Source organism: Mizuhopecten yessoensis, unplaced genomic scaffold (genome assembly GCF_002113885.1).
Source record: "Mizuhopecten yessoensis strain PY_sf001 unplaced genomic scaffold, ASM211388v2 scaffold2041, whole genome shotgun sequence".
NCBI lineage: Eukaryota > Metazoa > Mollusca > Bivalvia > Pectinida > Pectinidae > Mizuhopecten > Mizuhopecten yessoensis.
The window spans coordinates 198364-212971 of record NW_018404348.1 but is presented as its reverse complement, the minus strand read 5'-3'; the positions used below and the strand labels follow the sequence as shown (position 1 = coordinate 212971).

Here is a 14608-nt window from a genome sequence, read left to right as displayed (position 1 = left end):
AGGATGTTGATATTTAGTCAGTAGCATGCTGGGATCAAGGACTACTATGTTTGTTAAAGTGAATGACTTTGACTTATATTCAAGGTCACAGGGGTCAAATTTGTTTAAAATCTTTAATCGACCTCTTCTGAATAACCATGGGTCCCAGGATGTTGATACTTTGCAAGTTGCATCCTGAGATGAAAGGCTATAAAATTTGTTTAACATAATGACTTTGTTCGACTTTCAATCACAGGGGTGAAATGTTTAAAAAAAAAATAACAGGTTCTTTTGAATGAATTTTAATCATAAATACTGAAATTTGTTTTTGCCTGTAGCTTTATTTTAGATCACTTTTAAGGTTACAAGTGTGAGATTTATACCAGGTGAGCGATGCAGGCCCATTGGGCCTCTTGTTCAAATGACTTGAAAAAGAAGATGGCCATCAGGCAGGCATCTTGGATTTATACAGTTAAAGTTTGTTACTGCTATTTTTCAAGAAGTACAGAGAGGTTTCCTTATATGTAGGATCTCTATGGTCCTTAGCTGCATGTTTGATTTTTAGACTGAACTAAAATATTATCACCATTTCTTAACAAATAAACCTTGCTTTGAATGAAAACTCAAAGCCAGCTGCATGAAATTTAAATCAAAAGTTACTACTACGAGATGCATTTACTGCTGACATCACTTTTTTAAACAACCAATGTTCTATAGCAATTATAGTCGGATAGGGAAAAATAGGCTAGTGGTGCACATCTTTTTCTTATAGAGGTAAAAGCTTTATGAACCTACATGTATTCTTTTTGTTCAATGATACCCTGGGTCATGACTATTATTGCAAAGCTTGGTATGAAGAAACAACACTAGTATGCTACCAGGATAAGCCCTCTGATCTGTTCCTACCCGTTGAGATTTAGTTTCCGGTCATCATTATTATTATTATATTCCATGTACTATGATTTAGATCCCAACCCCATCGACATACACATTTTTTATTTTAACCAGACTTGTTATGAAGCATCCTTAGTCCAAGGATAGACCCCAAAAAGGGGAAATATTTACTATTCTACTTTAAACGAAAACAGTTTGCCATCATTGCTTAAATAGCAAGATGAGTGATACAGGCCCTCTGGGCAAGTGAAAGTTATTTAACACACCATTCTGAGTGGTGACAGAAATGGATCCGAAGACTTGATCTCAAACTGTTATTCTCACATTCTAACCAACTGAGCTACCAGATCAACGAAGGTGTGGTACATTTATATCCAGTACAAAATGAAGGGTAGGTAACTGTATAAAAAAATCACAAGATTTCTCAAATGTATTGCCTGCAGTGGGACTCGCAGGGATCATTAAGTTATTCCCTGCTGTGATAGATTGGTTCCAATGCACAGGTTTGAGGACATTCATGAGAAAAATGTATCTTGGTTTCGCTGTATAATTTACAGGGGAGTGGTGGCCTGAAATGACTGGATTCCACCCTACATGTAGAGAGTTTAAGGACTTTAATGACCAAAGATAATATGATTCCTCTGTAGATTTTGAAGACAACATGATAGAATAATGAATTTCCAGTTTGCCGATTTAGTGAAAGTCTTGACCTAGAATGAACAGATTCTGCTGCACAATTAACATAAAATTATCGGACACGCTGCACTATAGTGACTGAGTATGTATATACCTATAGCTATAGCTACACCATAGAACATGGACAGTCACACCTGTACATAATGGACACCAGATACCAAAGAACATGGACAGTCACACCTGTACATAATGGACACCAGATACCAAAGGACATGTAGTCACACCTGTACATAATGGACACCAGATACCAAAGAACATGGGCAGTCACACCTGTACATAATGGACACCAGATACCAAAGACCATGTAGTCACATCTGTATATAGAGGTTACCCTACACCATAGAACATGGACAGTCACACCTGTACATAATGGACATCAGATACCAAGGAACATTTAGTCACACCTGTATATAGAGGTCAACCTATAGCTACACCATAGAACATGGGCAGTCACACCTGTACATAATGGACACCAGATACCAAAGCCCATGTAGTCACATCTGTATATAGAGGTTACCCTACACCATAGAACATGGACAGTCACACCTGTACATAATACCAAAGAACATTTAGTCACACCTGTATATAGAGGTCAACCTACACCATAGAACATGTACAGTCACACGTGTATATAGAGGTCACCCTACACCACAGAACATGTACAGTAACATGTGTATATAGAGGTCACCTTACACCACAGAACATGTACAGTCACACCTGTATATAGAGGTCACCCTACACCACAGAACATGTACAGTCACACGTGTATATAGAGGTCACCCTACACCACAGAACATGTACAGTAACATGTGTATATAGNTAGAACATGGACAGTCACACCTGTACATAATGGACACCCGATACCAAAAACATGTAGTCACACCTGTATTTATAGGTCAACCTATAGCTACACCATAGAACATGGACAGTCACACCTGTACATAATGGACACCAGATACGAAAGAACATGGACAGTCACACCTGTTCATAATGGACACCAGATACCAAAGAACATTTATTCACATCTGTATATAGAGGTGACCCTACACCATAGAACATGGACAGTCACACCTGTACATAATGGACACCAGATACCAAAGAACATGTAGTCACATCTGTATATAGAGGTCACCCTACACCACAGAACATATACAGTGATGCCTGTATATAGCGGTCACCCTACACCACAGAACATGTACAGTCATACCTGTATATAGCGGTCACCCTACACCACAGAACATGTACAGTAATACCTGTAAATAGATGTCACCCTCCACCACAGACATGACTTGGAACGTCACTGGCATCATGTCAGCGGCTTCCTATCACAATAATGCTCTTACTTCTGAGGAAATTGACATATGTGGCATCTCGGAGCACTGTCTCTTAGAGGAGCAGAGGCGTTTGTTTCGGACCATTCATTGCGATTATGACAGTCACGTTATTTCTGATTCTTCTCTACATCCCCTATCTCAAGATAGAAGGCGTAAAGGCCGCGTTGCTCTATTGTGGCGGAAAAGGCTGTCCAGTCGTGTGACAGTGATTGACTCGGCTGATGATAGAATTGCAATCTTGAAACTAACATTGAACTCTGAGGTTTTGTTCTTCATTCAAGTTTATCTTCCTACCACACGTTAAGGATCTGAGTTATGCTCTGAATATATCGCCAAGATGATTGAACTATGTGCTTCTTTCCTAATGGAAGGTTCGGTAGTCATTATGGGTGATGTCATTGCCAGATTGAAGTGGACCTAGAATCGTCGGATATGAAAACTATCGTGGTCATCTTCTACAAGGTGTTATGAATCGCTACCAGCTGTATTCTTTAACAACATCTTATGTTTGTAAGGGACCAATGTTTACTTACGTTCATTCTGAGGACGGCTCATCTTCTTTGATCGACCATTTCATCATGGAATCTTCTAAACAGGACCTTGTCAAGGAATGCCGAATTCTTAACAATAACTACCTTGATGTTTCCAATCGCCGTCCGATTGTCTGTGAATTATGTTTTCCCGTTGATATCTCAATCGCCTATGAGGAATTGATGAGATTCTCATATAAGTGGACGACGTCTGATGGCACTGACTATACGGACCTATACCGGCAGTCCCTTGATTCTCTTCTTAAAGCGTCTGACTTAAATGATCGTGAGCTAGTGTCAGAAAATGATATTGGAACTTACACAAAAGATATCACTTACTGTTTGCAGTCTGCTTCTGAATCGTCGCTTAAAAAACGCAAGTTCTGTAAATTCCTGAAACCCTACTGGAATGGTGAGCTCAAGGTCCTCCACAATGAAATGTGGAGATTACGTTGTATTTGGGTTCCTCATGGAAGACCGCGTGATCCTCACTCTGTTCTGTTTAGTCAGTATAAAGAAGCCAAACGAAGATTTCGTCTGAGGCACAGACAACTGTCAGAAGTTCACTTGGTTGATTTGAATATTGAACTAGAAAATCCAGCTGAGTTAAATCAGAAATCATTTTGGTCATTGATTAAGTCTCGTCGATCAAATTCTTCTGGTAAAACTGGAGCAGACATGGGGGGATTTTGTCTGTAGTTAGAGATTTGCCAGGTCTCGCACTTCACTGGGGGAAATATTTTTCGCAAATCTACTCGGAGTCTTCTCATGAGGACTTCAACGACTCGTTCAAAATGGAAGTTGAGAACCTTTTGACAGACTTCATGGATGACACCTCACGACTGAACTCTTCGTTGGCTGACTTTACTTTTAATGAAGTTAAATCTATTTGTCGTAATCTTCCCCGTGACAAAGCTGCAGGTGTTGATTTAATTGTTTATGAAAATTTGATACTTGCAAATGATTGTTTTTATGAGTGTTTGTGTAAACTTTTTAGTGCCTTTAAAACTTTTTCTTTGGTACCAAAGGATCTAAAAAAGGTTATCATTTGCACTCTATATAAAGGTCACAAAAAACCTAAATCTGACCCAAATAGCTATCGTGCAATTTTTCTCATGCCTGTCATTGTCAAAGTTTTCGATTATTACTTGACAGGCTTCTCTCTGAAAAGCTATTTAATGTTAATTCTCCACAAATTGGGTTTCAGGAGAACGTCAGCAGTACGACGACGTCATATCTTTTGCAATAGTAAACTGTACTCTTGCTTCCCGGATGCGGCGAAAGCCTTCGACTGTGTTTGGCACGAAGGTTTATTTTCTAAACTTGTTCTTTTGGGCTTTAAACGTGATACTGTCAATATGATAGTTTCTCTGTATCTTAAAGATATGTACAGTGCGGTTCTTTGTCAATGTTTTATTTCTTAATGGTTCCCAATATGCCAGGGAACCCGTCAAGGGAGTATTCTCTCGCCTTGGCTTTACTCTGTCTACATTAATGACTTGTTGAATGAACTTTGTACTTCAAAATTCGCACTTTCTGTCCATGACATTAACGTTACTTGTCCTACTCAGGCGGATGATATTGTCCTACTTTCACTTTGCAAAAGCGATTTTGATAATTTGATGTATATATGTTATTTATACAGCTGTAAATGGAGATTTAAGTACAATGCATCAAAATATGTTGCTATTGTTTTTAATGAAAGAAAAAATGCCTATACTAATTCAAAGCGGAAGTGGTATCTTGGGCCAACTGAAGTACAGGAGTCAACTAGTACTACACATGTCGGTATATTTACAGATAAATTCAGTCCAGGTCGCCCAGAGCTTGATGAAGTTGTGCATAAGTTACGTGGGCAATTCTTTGCTCTTATACAGTGTAACTTACTTGGTTCAGGACTTAATCCTTTAACAAGTTTGAAACTCTATAAATCAATCGTGCTTCCAAGAGCGTTATTTGGCTGTGAGCTCTGGTTCGCGCTTTCCTCTACTGATTGGCGTCGTTAAGAGACCACACACAATTTCTGTGCAAAACTTATGCAGAATTTCCCAGTTCGCACTAGGTCGGATATTGTACTGGGAATGTTAGGTTTTACCATCACTTTCTCTGTATGTAGAACAATGCAAACTACGATTTTTCACTGCTTTGTGTAATGTAAAATCCCAATGTACTGCAAAACAGTTGTTTTTGTTACGTATATATCATATGTATCTTAGTATTTATAAATACAAAAGAGGGTTTATACCCGGTGTATGGAATATATTTCATAATTACGATTTGCAGTTTTACTTGTACGATTATTTACAGTCTTGCTGCATGCCTAACAAACTAATGTGGAAGCATATTGTGAAAAATGTATTGCTTTGTAAAGTAAGTGAACAGTGGACACAGCGTCTGAGTCAGAATTGTAATATATGCAGATTTAGGAGTATTCATACAGAGCTTTCACCTTCCATTCTGTGGTATTTATCAAAATTATCTCCAAACTAAGCTGAGATCTGTAAACGAGTTTCTAAATTATGGATTACCCCACCTGATTGCGAACTTCATTGTGATAAATGTAATGTGTTTGTCTCTGACGCTGTCGCCCATTGTATCTTAGATTGCAACAGTGTTGAATTAGCTTCGCTTAGAGATGTCCTTTATACAAATATAGTTAGGGTCTATCCCGTACATGTATATGTGTATTTAGATCAAGCTGAAAGGGAACAACAGATTTCCACTATACTTGGCTGTCCCTCCAACGATATCGCTCTCGCCCTGGCAGAGGATCATGTAATGTTTCCCTTTATCCGAGACTGTCTGACTGCGGAGAGAGCTTCAGCTCTAACACTCCAGTAGATCTAATATCCTTATATTGTCTGTAAACCTTTTTTATGTAATTTAAATCGCTTTCTAACATGATTGTACATGGAAACCCTTATGTCAATTCACAGTGAGGTTCACGTATATATATATATAAATTGCGTTCCTTTGTTGACTCGTCTCAATACAGTGTATAACCATTATCATTATACTCCATCATATATTAGTGAATCTTTGTAATCATATTTGTTTGCTTTGTTCATTAGCCTGGAGTCTTTTACAGGTCTAGTTACATACATTAGTTTTGTCCACTTTAGAATATCTCCTTTTTCTTTACTTTACATATGATTTCTTTTTCTGTATTTATTTATATTTATGTCCATATACATGTACATGTAACTCTCAAATTTGGAGAAATAAAGAAATGAATGAATGAATACCTGTATATAAAGGTCACAGAACATGTATAGACATACTGTTTATAGAGGTCACCCTACGCCACAGAACTTGTATAATCATACTGTATATAGAGGTCACCCTACACCACCTAACTTGTATAATCATCCTGTATATAGAGGTCACCCTACACCACATAACTTGTATAATCATACTGTATATAGAGGTCCCCCTACACCACATAACTTGTATAATCATCCTGTATATAGAGGTCACCCTACACCACATAACTTGTATAATCATACTGTATATAGAGGTCCCCCTACACCACATAACTTGTATAATCATCCTGTATATAGAGGTCACCCTACACCACATAACTTGTATAATCATACTGTATATAGAGGTCCCCCTACACCACATAACTTGTATAATCATCCTGTATATAGAGGTCACCCTACACCACATAACTTGCATAATCATACTGTTTATAGAGGTCACCCTACGCCACAGAACTTGCATGATCATACTGTATATAGAGGTCACCCTACACCACATAACTTGTATAATCATACTGTATATAGAGGTCACCCTACACCACCTAACTTGTATAATCATCCTGTATATAGAGGTCACCCTACACCACATAACTTGCATAATCATACTGTTTATAGAGGTCACCCTACCCCACAGAACTTGTATAATCATACTGTATATAGAGGTCACCCTACGCCACATAACTTGCATAATCATACTGTATATAGAGGTCACCCTACGCCACATAACTTGCATAATCATACTGTATATAGAGGTCACCCTACGCCACATAACTTGCATAATCATACTGTATATAGAGGTCACCCTACACCACCTAACTTGTATAATCATCCTGTATATAGAGGTCACCCTACACCACATAACTTGTATAATCATACTGTATATAGAGGTCACCCTACACCACATAACTTGTATAATCATACTGTATATAGAGGTCCCCCTACACCACATAACTTGTATAATCATACTGTATATAGAGGTCACCCTACACCACATAACTTGCATAATCATACTGTATATAGAGGTCACCCTACACCACAGAACATGTACCAGTCACACCTGTATTACAGAGGTCATCCTACACAACAGAACATGTACAGTGATACCTGTATATAGAGGTCACCCTACACCTCAGAACATGTATAGTCATACCTGTGTATAGAGGTCACCCTACACCACAAAATATGTACAGTAATACCTGTATTATAGAGGTCACCCTACACTACAGAACATGTACCAGTCACAACTGTATATAGAGGTCACCCTACACCACAGAACATGTACCAGTCACACCTGTATATAGAGGTCACCCTACACCACAGAACATATACCATTCACACCTGTATATAGAGGTCACCCTACACCACAGAACATGTACAGTGATACCTGTATATAGAGGTCACCATACACCACAGAACATGTACAGTAATACCTGTATTATAGAGGTCACCCTACACTACAGAACATATACCAGTCACACCTGTATATAGAGGTCACCCTACGCCACAGAGCATGTACCAGTCACACCTGTATTATAGAGGTCACCCTACACTACAGAACATATACCACTCACACCTGTATATAGAGGTCACCCTACACCACAGGACATGAACTGTCATACTGTATATAGGGGTCACCCTACATCACAGGACATGTACAGTCATACCTGTATATAGAGGTCACCCTACACAACAGGACAAGTACAGTCATACTGTATATATAGGTCACCCTACACCACAGAACATGTACCAGTCACACCTGTATATAGAGGTCACCCTACACAACAGGACATGTACAGTCATACTGTATATAGGGGTCACCCTACACCACAGAACATGTACCAGTCACACCTGTATATAGAGGTCACCCTTCACCACAGAACATGTACAGTCATACCAGTATATAGAGGTCACCCTACACCACAGGACATGTACAGTAATACCTGTATTATAGAAGACACCCTACACCACAGGACATGTACAGTCATACCTGTATTATAGAGGTCACCCTACACCATAGGACATGTACTGTCATACTGTATATAGAGGTCACCCTACACCACAGAACATGTACAGTGATACCTGTGTATAGAGGTCATCCTACACCACAGAACATGTACCAGTCACATCTGTATATAGAGGTCACCCTACACCACAGAACATGTACAGTCACACCTGTATATAGAGGTCGCCCTACACCACAGAACATGTACAGTCAAATCTGTACTATAGTCGGAAAATGACATGTGAGTTATGAGTCATTCACTACTGGGAAACTATGTACTATACAATGGACTCCAGCAAAAACACTCAATTACTGGGCAGATGTGTCTCGTCTCTCCATCAAAGGAAAGGACAAGATGCATTTTAGTATCGTAAGAAAAACTTTTTGTTATTGATGATATGATAAAAATATTCCAGTTTAGTCTTCTACCATGTAAACCGTCAATCCAATATCGAAACCGGGGCCTGCTTGTTTGTAAAAACGCCGATAGATGATGACATTGAGTAATATTATTATTTCGGAATATGTTCACAAGCATTTGAAATTTACAGCCGTAACTGCACATGCAAAATGTTACAAAGGTCATTTGTAAAAAAAAAACCGCATAGTAATGGTCCGTTCGATGTTATATATATGTATATAACTGACCACAGCTTCGTAACAATTAAAAGGTGGACATGGAGCCGACTTTAAATATAAATATAAATATTAAATATTAAATATACAACAAAATTGGCTGGCGAGCTCTCTGTGAATCACTATACACGTTTGAGTCATACATCTTCATGTAAATACAGATAGTGAAGTAGTGTTCCTTGGACAGTTTTGTAATGTTATATGAAATGGTAGTGAAACGCAAATGCTATATCATAATGTTTGCTCTACACGTGTATGATTTAGTGATTTTGTTAACAAAATATGAAAAAAATCAGAGGTTTGAAAATATCAGGGAAAATTGTATAATAATTAGTCGAGAATCATTCGAACATGTATGAGCTAACGTTAGAGAGTCCACACGTCAAAGAAACATGCATGGATATGCTGTTGATAATTGTCAACAAGGTCTCTTTTAATTAAAATGGAGAAAAACAATCTGATTACATAGAATATACATTTGTTTCGTATTTTAATGACCAAAATATAGGTCAATAATATTAGTGAAAATGACAAAGGATGGCCCCTCATGTGGCATGCTTTGTCCATGGCCATCACCACTTCCTACTTTTGACATGGACCCTCGTGTGGCATGATTTGTCCACGGCCATCGCCACTTCCTACTTTTGACATGTTATTTGAAAGAATATCGCAACACCAAATATGCAAAACAGATCGGCATACGATTTTAATGCTAGTACAACACAGTAAAAAAATCGAAATAATTCCGGAAGTTTGGTTCCGACTTTTAGACATTACTCAAAAACTTCCATATATGGAATGAAGATCAGATTCAACATGGCGGATGATGGCTTCGACCGATGAATGTAGATTTTATTCAGAAGAAAATCCTAAATAAATAAAAAATGGATCATGTGGTTACAAACCTGTTCAGATAATGGATACAGAGAGACTATGAAGGGCCCGTCTGATCCATAAACTTAAAGGTAGGTAATGTAACAGCCACGTGATGGTGAAGTGGATTCGTAGCTGAATATTCTCATTTTCAGAACCTAAAAAAATAAGATGCATGTATCTTGGCTACATGAAAGCATACACCCAAACGGTCTTTAGATGAAAACGTGTGAGTGTCTGGACGTTTCATGATGTCGTTCTAGGAACTCTATATTGTTTAAACGTATTAGGTTTGCCCTTATAGCTGTGTCGGTTTACATTTCGCCGTTTATAACAAGGTCGGGGTTGTGTCGAGAGAGAAATCGTCCCTGTTATTTACACTGGTCAATGTGCATTTGTGTGGAACGCGTTGGGGTTGCTTGCTGTGGTAGCTTTATTTTTACTGTGTTGTATGATTCCACGGGATATCCTAACTCTGGACGATGTGTATTTTGCGATAAAAATAGGTCATTCATATATGATTCAGTTTCCCAGTACACATATATACGAACACTATTACAGTACTAGTAAACCTCATTTATATGTTAGCCTGATCCTCTGTGATATGCAACGTACATCATGTAGTCTTATCTTACCTACATATGACATACACCAAGAAGTGTGGAAAGACAACACTTCAGCCCAAAATGATTACTTATTAAAATCATAATTTAACTGTTGCTGTCATGCCACATTTATGCTTCATATACAGTATACAGGACAGAACTTCCTAATACAGACATTTTACTGTAAAGTGACTAACAGCGACACTTGAGGTTACTTGATATATATTTATGTAAGTACTCAAGTGTAGTAGTGCAGCTTATAGCAATTAATGTGTCTAATGTGGTACATATGCATGTACCTGTACATGATGACTGCAAATGTGTGTTTATACTAATACAGTCTGAACAGATTTTGTGCAGTGGTCTAAATAGTGTTAAGACATTGCATATGTAAGTCTATCATATTCACTCATGCAAACATGATACACTTACCAGGTTTGGAGCAGGTATGACTGTTTCAGTTGTGGTTATTCATGTACATGTGTAGCGGAATTTGACCCAGGGTTGATTGTCAGCGACCAGGTACTGTAACTTTATTGGTAGAGCATGCTTATCTGTCTAGATTTTGGAGGATCCCAGGTTCAAATCCTAGCCTGGCCATGCATTTTCTCAATTCTCCTATTATGTAATTGGCGAGATTGCCAACCTATGTTTCAGATACTGGCCATGCATGGGTGAATAAAACTTGGGAAGGGATACCCAAACCGGGGTTGTAAAGTTGTGTCTTCCGAGTGAAGATTTAGAAAAAGGACAAACGAATGTAGCTGAACTAGACAGGGACGATCATCGACGACCGGGTAGCTCAATTGGTAGAGTTGGGAGGGTTCAGGGTTCAAATCTTGGTCTGGTTGTAGCATTTTTCTTTCTCTTGTGACACATGTTTGGCTTTTACAACAATATGCATGTTGATGTGCTGTGTGAATTTTGATAATACACGTTGGAGCAGATGTGCAATGCCATAAAAGTAACTGTTGAGTCTCGATAATTGGTCCAGATAAATTAATACAGGAAAGAGAGAAGTTTGCTGGGGATGGAACGAGTCGCCCCCAGCTTTCCTGTCTGACACGCTAAAATTAAATCACCTCTAATGTGAAGCTACAAGTGACTATCATCCCATATCTGTCGCACTATTTCCTGTATAATAATAATAATTTGAGGTTCTTATATACCGCTTTATCACAACCTAGTTCGTAGGTTGTCTCAAAGCGGTTCACAAATTATGATCCATGGTTATAAGGCTTTTGCAACCAGCCAATACCTTTCTCAACTCCTGGGTAGCATACAGCCAGTGCTGCCATTTTGGCACTCATAGCTAGCATTCAACAATTCTATATATGTATTCACCCTCAAACACTGTTACAACCCAGGGTCTTACTCCATGCATGTCACTACAGGATGGGTTAAGACAGGAAAAAGAGTAGTGAGCAACCCCAAGCTTGATAAAAAAAATTGTGAAACTCAAATCTCTTATAAATTTATGGAATAGGAGGAGTCTGACTCCAATAGGTAAAATCAATATCATAAAGTCTTTGTTAATTTCTCAACTTAATTATCTTTTTATTACCTTGCCAAACCCACCTGAAAGGTATATTGCAAAGCTGAATTCCTTATTATTTGATTTCCTGTGGAATGGCAAACCCCATAAAATAAAAAAAGATGTAGTAATTCAAAGTTATATAGATGGAGGGTTGAAAATGGTTGATGTACATGCTTTTATAGATTCTCTGAAGCTAGGTTGGGTAAGAAGAGTACCTCAGTCATCAGGAAAATGGAATTTGCTTTTAAATTTGATTATAGATGTAAAAAAGTTGCATAATTGTGGTAAAGAATACATTCGTACATGTGGATCTAACTGCCAAAATGATTTTTGGAAGGATGTTTTTAAAGGTTGGGTAAGACTGAATAATTCTAGCTCTATGAGGGAAGTTAGACAAGATTCTGTCTTAAAAACTCCACTCTGGTATAACACAGATATACAAGTAGGAAATAATTTTGTTTTTTATCCAAACTGGTTTAAGGCATCAGTATTTACAGTGAACGACCACCTTGTTAAAAACCCTAATAATTTGACTTTTTATTCATTTAACGAATTTCTTCATATTTTTCGAATTAACACAAACTTTCTCGAGTACCAAGGACTAGTCTCATCAGCCAAGCGTTTCCTTAGGAAATATGATTTTAAGATAGAAAGACCATCGCAACCTTTTATACCTCTTCTTTTTAAAATTTTCTTCAAGAATAAAAAAGGCTCTAAAGACTTCTATAACAACATGATTACACCAGCTTCAACACCTACTGGGGTAAGGAAATTGAATGAGTTTGAGTTTGATATTGATAAATTGCAGAAAAAACTTAAAATTCTGTAAAAAATTCCATTTACAGTCACAAAAAATTCAAAATTGCAGTGGTTTCAAGTTAGAATTTTACACCATATTCTAGTAACAAACCCTTTTCTTTTCAAAACAAATTTAAATCCTAGTCCCTTATGTAATCTGTGTAATATGGAAAGAGAAACTATAGTTCATTGTTTATTGGAATGTCAAGAAGTGCAGGGACTACTGCAGAGACTTGAAACTCTTTGTGACATTCTTCTTATCCCTGTTTTAATAAATAAAGAATCGTTACTTTTTGGAATATTATCACCACGAGCGAGTATTGTTGATAATGAGATTTTAATTCTTATCAAACACTATATATATAAGACTAGATGGCTTCACAAATCTTCGAGTCTCAATGCACTTATCAATGTCATCAAAGACCATTTCCTTGTTCAGAACTATGTTAACAATAGTAAAAACAGTTACATAAGAAGGAAATTTGAAATTGATCGGAGAAAATGGAAACCCATCCTGGAATTATAACCTGTCATCCTATAAATATGTATTTTTTCCTGAATCCCAAGCCTTGACTTTGCCATGTTTCTCTTATTCTTTAAAATACATATGTACTTCTGAATAAAGTAAAACTATTTACATGTATGTGCATTGTTATGGGACCTCTCTCTCCCTCTCTCTCCCTCTCTCTCTCTCTTTCTCTCTCTACAAGTCTGTTTGTATGGTGTATGTGTGTGTGTGAGGTGTATGTTTATCAGAATATATGGTGGGATGAGTATTTGTGTATGGTTGTCAATATCTATTCTTATATGTATAAGAACATATATATATTAATGGTAGCGTGTGATTGATGTATTGATGATTATTGAGGATGCATCTGTTGATGATGATGATGATGATGATAGATTGATAGGATGATGATGATGATGATGATGATGATAGATTGATAGAATGATGATGATGATGATGATAGATTGACGATGTTGATGATAATGATGATAGGATGATGTTTCTGATGAATATGATAGATTGATAGACTTATGATGTTGTTGATAATGATGATGATGATGATGATGATGATAATGATGGATTGATAGAATGATGATGATGATAAATTGTTACATAGTTACAAGGTTGATAGATGTGGTTTAGGAGGCTGTGGTATTGTGACTATTGGAATCTAATAGATGGTCAGGAGGATACCCATGTTACATAGTTACGAGGTTGATAGATGTGGATTAGGAGGCTGTGTTATTGTGACTATTGGTATCTAACAGATGGTCAGGAGGATATACATGTTATATAGTTACGAGGTTGATAGATGTGGTTTAGGAGGCTGTGTTATTGTGACTATTGGTATCTAATAGATGGTCAGTAGGATACACATGTTATATAGTTAAGAGGTTGATAGATGTGGTTTAGGAGGCTGTGGTATTGTGACTACCGGTATCTAATAGATGGTCAGG

General features: G+C 37.5%; 1 protein-coding gene across 1 annotated transcript in view; it reads left to right on the top strand.

Moving 5' to 3' along the window:
- Nucleotides 1-10141: 10141 nt before the first annotated feature.
- Nucleotides 10142-14608, top strand: part of LOC110444335 (rho GTPase-activating protein 190-like) — a 97817-nt gene continuing 93350 nt past the window's right edge. Inside the window, exon 1 of the mRNA XM_021488722.1 lies at nt 10142-10296. The gene's annotated coding sequence lies outside the window, so the exon portion shown is untranslated. The remainder of the gene's footprint in view (nt 10297-14608) is intronic.